The sequence below is a fragment of the Conger conger genome, chromosome 14 (assembly GCF_963514075.1).
Source record: "Conger conger chromosome 14, fConCon1.1, whole genome shotgun sequence".
NCBI lineage: Eukaryota > Metazoa > Chordata > Actinopteri > Anguilliformes > Congridae > Conger > Conger conger.
This window is the reverse complement of record NC_083773.1, coordinates 8797933-8805467: the sequence shown is the minus strand read 5'-3', so window position 1 is coordinate 8805467 and position 7535 is coordinate 8797933.

The following is a 7535-nucleotide window of genomic DNA, read 5'->3' as shown; positions in this document are numbered from 1 at the left end:
TGGGGGACGTGTCCACGCTGGCCGACAGCTCCGTCATCGAGCAGCTCTTCAGCGACCGCTGCCCCACCGCCCTGTGACCTGGGGCAACTGCTCCCCCTCTGCTGCCCCTCTGCTGCCCCACTGCTGCCCCTCTGCTGCCCCACCGCCCTGTGACCCGGGGCAACTGCTCCCCCTCTGCTGCCCCACTGCTGCCCCTCTGCTGCCCCACCGCCCTGTGACCCGGGGCAACTGCTCCCCCTCTGCTGCCCCTCTGCTGCCCCACTGCTGCCCCTCTGCTGCCCCACCGCCCTGTGACCCAGGGCAACTGCTCCCCCTTTGCTGCCCCACTGCTGCCCCTCTGCTGCCCCACCGCCCTGTGACCCGGGGCAACTGCTCCCCCTCTGCTGCCCCACTGCTGCCCCTCTGCTGCCCCACCGCCCTGTGACCCGGGGCAACTGCTCCCCCTCTGCTGCCCCACTGCTGCCCCACCGCCCTGTGACCCGGGGCAACTGCTCCCCCTCTGCTCCCCCTCTGCTGCCCCACCGCCCTGTGACCCGGGGCAACCGCTCCCCCACCGCTGCCCCTCTGCTGCCCCACTGCTGCCCCACTGCTCCCCCTCTGCTGCCCCACCGCCCTGTGACCCGGGGCAACCGCTCCCCCACCGCTGCCCCACTGCTGCCCCACCACTGCCCCATCGGCGTATGACCCGGGGGCAGGGCTGGGGGCAGGGCCGGGAGGCAGGGCCGGGAGGCAGGGCTCAGGGGAAAGATGTATAAATATTGTCTGATCAGGGACATGGAGGATGAAAAGTGGGGAGAATGAAAGGAATTAAAAGACCCTATGAGTTATGTTTTTCACTAATCCTGGGTCCCCGGTACGTTTATGTATAGTGTATATATTTTATGTTTCTTAAAAGAAAAATGGTTCCTGATATTTTTACTTTTATTTTTTAACCAAAGTGTCCTCTCTGTATCTGACTGGGAGCTTGGTATGAGTGTGTCCTCGTTAGCACAGAGTACAGACATGTTTTTTAATTTGTCTCAGTAGATTAGCCTTCGGCTTACTTTTATTTGTGTTCTAGTTGTTTTGGCTCGAGATACTTTCTTCTCAATGGCTCCAGTATCTGTGTGTTAATCAGTGGCTTCTTGCTACCTTTTTGTCCTCTTTTAATCTCCATAGTTAGATTTTATCTCAAAGCCGATCACTGTGTTCAGTAAGCTATTCTGCCTCAAAGGCATCACTGGATATGTGTCTGTACGTGTGTGTGTGCGGGTAATATGTGATTATGATCACAGTCTTTCCTCTTGCCAAATCACAGTACTGTACCTTTGTTTTTTCCTTAGATCTGAGGTCAATTAAAATTAAAACGGTGGTTCATTGTTAGTGGCCCATTCATCTGTTGTGCTGAACTGGTTGCTTGGTTCCACTTGTGGGTTTTAGTGGTCCAGGGGAAGGTCCCGTTCTTTGCAGGGATCGTCTGAGCTTATCATGAGCTTTGTAATACACTGTCAGTTTTCTCTTTCAAAAACATGATATATGTAATCTACTTTTCTCTAACCCACTCTTTCTGTGTTTTGACTGAACCACCAGACTGTACAAAAAAATCCCAGAATAAAATAATGAGTTTCATCTTTTAGTTGAGTCACATCTGTGAAAAATGTTTCTTATGTTTTTAACTGAAATTACTCTGGACCTGGACCAGGTACTTGTCAGTACCCATGTGTACCATGCATAGGTTGAACACTTTAGCCTGGACCTGCTGACTTCAGTCTTCAGCATTCCCTGCAGGGTGCGCTGTTTCACAGAATGCACATTTTCTTTCTCCTTCACATCTGCATAAATACTCAAAAAATTGAAAATGTTTTCAATGCAACTGACAGTTTCAATGTACAAGACAATGCAAAATTATGTGATGTGTGATACTGTAAACTATTTAGACTAATTAAAGGAAAAGCTTTTGGAAACATGATACACACTAGAGACATGTTTGAGAATTCATCTGAAGCGTGGAAGTCGAAGTTTGGACATCTTAACCCAGAAATACTCAACTCTTGGTCCTGCGGGCCGCAGTATCTACTGGTATTTGCTCCAAGCATGCCTAGAGAACCTGATTTCAGTAATTGTTTTACTGCCTTAGTTCAGAAAGTAAGCCCGTTAGTGAAATAAGTGGATCTACTACATGGTTGGAGTAGGTTGAGGTTGACAGGTTGTGGTTGACAGGGCGGCCTGTTGTGTAGTGGTTAAGGTAAATGACTGGGACACACAAGGTTGGTGGTCCGATCCCCGGTGTAGCCACAATAAGATCCGCACAGCCGTTGGGCCCTTGAGCAAGGCCCTTAACCCTGCATTGCTCCAGGGGAGGACTGTCTCCTGCTTAGTCTTATCAACTGTACGTCGCTCTGGATAAGAGCGTCTGCCAAATGCCAATGATGTAATGTAATGAGTACATACCTGCAGACAACGAGGCCTGCAGAACCTGGAGAGGAGTAGCCATGTCCCAATCTTTAAGCACGTGTGAGAGAGAATATCCCGTTCATCATTGTAGCCTTTTGCAATACCGTTAATTTACACTGGGCGGCAGTGCTTTGTCAGTGTGGGTGAGTAATGAATATCTCTACAAGTTTAAAGCTCAGTGTGTATGTGTATCATTTTCATTAAATCCTTAATACACAGTAGTTTATTTTAGAAAGACCACTGAAAACTTACTTCGTAGGAAATTGTACATTCTCAAATTCCAAAGAACTGTAATAAGGACAGAACCATTCTGCTACCGATGTTTGAGAAAGTAGGAGAGGAGCGGCACTTGTGCCCCGTGTGAGGTGAAGGGGGAGAGGGAGGTGACTGTAGCTCAGAAGTGGATTTAAATGCTGGATTTGGAGCTGGGCGCACGTCACACACCCCCCTGGACAGTATGGAGGAAAGTGAGAATAAGAATGCGTTGCATCCCTGTGAACTTGGGTGTGTTTGGGGTGTGTCCGGGACAGCTGGGGGGGAGCTGATCATGACAGCAGATCTCCAGCTGCTCAGAGTGACCCTGTCAATGCTTTTGTAGGAGCCGGAGGTTGTGTGTTGGTGTGTGTGTGTGTAATGGGGGGGAGATTGTGTGTGGTGGGGAGTGTGTACGTGTGTGGGGTGGGGGTGGGGGGCGGGGGTTTTGTGTGTGTGTGAGATATCCTAGATCATAGGTGGGTATAACTGGGTGTGTTTTGGTGTGGGAGGTGGAAGGTAAATCTCATTAAGTGCTTTTAGGCTCAGTCTCTAATTCTTTCTGCAGGCGACAGGTCAACACTTAAGAATCTGTTTCATCCCAAGCTTTCAGATTGAGAATTGTATTTGCCGGTGTGACAAATGCCTCTAAATACTCTTTTGTTAGTCTAAAGATGAAAATTACATTACATTACATTAATGGCATTTGGCAGACGCTCTTATCCAGAGCGACGTACAACAAAGTGCATACCCATAACCAGGGAAAATGAACCGGCTCCATCCTCTGTTCCCTGGGTCAAAGAGAGAGAGGGTGAGCAGATGAGTGAGTGGTTGGTGAAATGTCAGATTTGTGTGACAGCAGCCATACTGCCTTGTGTTCTTCTACAGTCTGCTCTAGGCCTCATTAATACCTTACCAGCAGGTTGCAGCTGCTTTAGTCCAGAATGTCTGCAGTACAAACAAGTGCAAAGATTAGGGATTGAAATCCAGACATTTCAGAAAATTGTAGTGTCAAAGGAGACGGCAAGCTCAAGAAGCGCAGAATTGGTTGAGAACTTGTCCAATACCCGATTCAAATTTGAAGTTCTACTGAGAAGAGCAAAATGGTAGAAATTTGCTTTTGCAAGAGTAAAGCTTGGGTGAAAGCAAATCTTGATAGATTTGTTTTAAATTGGACAGAATCTGTGTCATAAAAGGCAACATGGCTACCACAAGCTAGGACCGCACGCTAGGATCACAAGCTAGGACCGCACACTAGGGTTGAAATGCCTTTATCAAGGCAGTCGTTCAGTAATTGTGTAGACCTGTATTGGCGCTAAAGGTGGCCCTGCACGGCAGAGACTGAATTCAGGCTAGGAGATGTGACAAGTTTGATTTCAGCCCCCTGTGTAATCCCAGTGTGCATATGGCAGCCCCAGCATTAGCAGCTGCACTCTGCTCTCCTGAGAGATTAATCGTCTCCTCTCGTACTGTAGCACTCTTTCTTCTCAGGAGATGACAATATTTAATCCCCCAACTAAGTCTCTTGTACCACAGGTAAGGATTTACATTACCTTACATTACAGGCATTGAGCAGGCACGTTTATCACATTTCTCTTTTTTACATCGTATCTAGTGACATTACATTACATTACATTAATGGCATTTGGCAGACGCTCTTATCCAGAGTGACGGGCAGTTGATTAGACTAAGCAGGAGACAATCCTCCCCTGGAGCAATGCAGGGTTAAGGACCTTGCTCAAGAGCCCAATGGCTGTGTGGATCTTATTGTGGCTACACCGAGAATCCAAACCACCAACCTTGCGGGTCCCAGTCATGTACCTTAACCACTACGCTACAGGCTGTCCTTTACATGGCTTCAAAATGACCCTTGAAAGAGCAAGGACATTACCTTCTCATAAGATGCGCTTGCGTTTCCTTGCTCAATAATCCTTCGGGAGCCTCCTAGCTCCTTCAGAGGCATTTAGCAGGAAGGAATGTCCTTAAAGATGGCGGACGTGGATCAGCTTCCAGATTTCCAGACTTGGAATTAAATGCAGTGATCATTTACGATGTTGACACACTCAGCGTCTGATTGGATGCTGAAGGCTGGGTCTCGGTTCCAGCTGGATCTCTGCTGGGCTGGTGTCCTGTGTGTGGCAGGACTGGACCACGTGGCTGGCTGATGTCTTTTGGCTGCACACTGAGGTAGGGTGGTCCTCCTTCCAGGGCGTCTCTCCAGCACAGCCCTGCTGGTTTGGGTTTGGGTTTGGGTTTGGATTTCTCAACCAACCAGCAGGCTCACCTCAGTCTGACTCAGAATGTTCCATCATGAGTAATAAGTGTGTTTTTATAGTCCTGGCCTGCTAGACAATATCTTGTTGTACATTGTACATCATTAGGATGCTAGTATATTGGCTGACGCTTTTATCCGAAGCAACTTACAGTTGATTAGACTAAGCAGGAGATAATCCTCCCCCGAAGCAATGCAGGGTTAAGGGCCTTGCTCAAGGGCCCAACGGATCTTATTGTGGCTACACCGGGATTAGAACCACTGACCTTGCGGGTCCCAGTCATTGACCTTAACCACTACGCTACAGGCCGCCAGGCCACCAGTTCATCACAAGCTAATCAGGTGGGTGCTGGGTGCTGGCTTTCGTCTACACTCCTGTTCTCAGGCTTATGTAAATGTTTCGAATTGATCACGTTAATTATGTGTATGATAATATTTGCTTTGATCTGGCGCAGAATGGCATTTTTAAGCTCTGCGGGAGATGAAAGGCTAATTGTGCTGGCCTGCCGGAGAATCTGTGTCACGTTCTGCATGAGGCAGTCATGGGAGCAGTCTGGCTCTCTGCGCTTCCTTATTTATTGGGGCCCGGCTGGATGTGCTGATTATATTATATTTGTTTCCATGGTTACGCATTCTGCTCTGCTGCACACTTCTCCTGATCGTTCCCTCTCCCCTTGTGTGGACCGGGGTGGAGCTCGGACAGTAACTCTAAATATCCACAGCCCCAGGGGGGAGGGGTGAGGGTGTGTGAGATATCCTCAGCTGTTGAGGAATCACGTATTCCCCAGGAAACATAACCTCCAACAATCCCAGCGTCCCGCGCTGTCTCAGCGGCCCATGACCCCACTGTGACCTTTCCTCAAAGTGCTGGATCACAGGAATTCCTCTCCATAATACTGCAGCTGTTAATAATAATAATAAGTTTATTGTAAGCAATATTCGAACAGAAGTCAGAATCTAACCTAAAATTTAAATGACCTTTATTTAAAAATGATATTACAGTACTCTGATAATGTTTGCATTTAAATAAAACAATATACTACCTAACAAATTAAACATTCTTGTATGTATTTTTAGTCATAGCTAGTTATAGTTATAGTTGTACATTGTAGATTTTGCTTTTGAAATCACTGCATTAACCATAGGTTCCATTTCCATTTGTTATTTGATGACCAAGATGGAGAAATGTCAGGAAATGTTCCAGTAACCTGGTAAATATAATGAGCTGAAAAAATTCACCAATCAAATGTGTTGGGAAGAGATCCGTCACTCTATGAAGTAACTGACACTTCAGAAAAGGAAACCAAAGTTGCTCCTCTGTTACCCAGGGAGGGTGAGGTACAGTGAGGCCCTGGGCGGCACGGATGGTGCAATGCCGCCTCACAGCAAGGAGGTCCTGGGTTCAGATCCCCGTCGGCCGGGGCCTCTCTGTGTGGAGTTTGCATGTTCTCCCCGTGTTCGCGTGGGTTTCCTCTGGGCACTCCGGTTTCCTCCCACAGTCCAAAGACATGCAGGTTAGGCTGATTGGAGAGTCTAAATTGCCCATGGGTATGAGTGTGTGAGTGAATGGTGTGTGTGCCCTGCGATGGACTGGCAACCTGTCCAGGGTGTATTCCTGCCTTTCGCCCAATGTATGCTGGGATAGGCTCCAGCCCCCCTGCGACCCTGTTCAGGATAAGCGGGTTAGGATAATGGATGGATGAATGAATGTTCGGCCCTGCACCCTCCAGAACCATCCGGCAATCACAGGTACGATTTAATTAAATTATTTAATCTATAATGTTCTTCAGCTCTGTAAATAGATGAGATATAAGACCAGGATCTGAGCGGAAACCTGGGTAAAGAAACTGGTGCTTATCCGAGATCATTTTGATCAGCCCGACCAGTTGAAAGGCACCAGTCTGCCAGAAAGAGTAACACCGAAACAGCCTTTCAACAGTCATTTTATATAATCTTTGGTTGATTTCAGGAAATAAGCAGATTAACAATTCCTGTTGGAAGATCTAACTGCCTCACCAGATTTCAGCTAAAATGAAGTCATTCTTAAAAAAAAGAAATATCACAGCTAGTGCCATATGTCCATGGTTGCCTGACTAGTGTCCAACCCAGAAGTCCAGTATGTGTGCTATGACATTATGCACAACACTACATGTAGCTGTGGTCTGCATTCTGAACCTTACCAGTGTTACTAATTAAAGTAAATTCCAGAAGATACTGGCCTTATTTAGACAGTGCATATCATTAATAAGAAAACTGTATACTAAGAATAATGATGGATTCTATACGTTCCAGAACACCGCCTGACTTTAGATTGTCATTCCAGAACTTCACACACGGTTTTTATTAGCCAGCATTCCAGAACTCTCTGCAGTTAGGCTCCGCGGGTCAACATTCCAGAATTCCTCAGACTGGGTTCTGAAGCCCGGGATTCCTGAACGGACGGGTTCTGCCATTCCGAATCTCCACAGATGGGTTTATGATTTCAGAATTCCAGTGCAACACGGGTCGGAATCCCGGGAGATGAATGACAGGGTCCTGTCAGAAGAGTCCGTCCCTGTGAATTCCACAACAGTGAAGC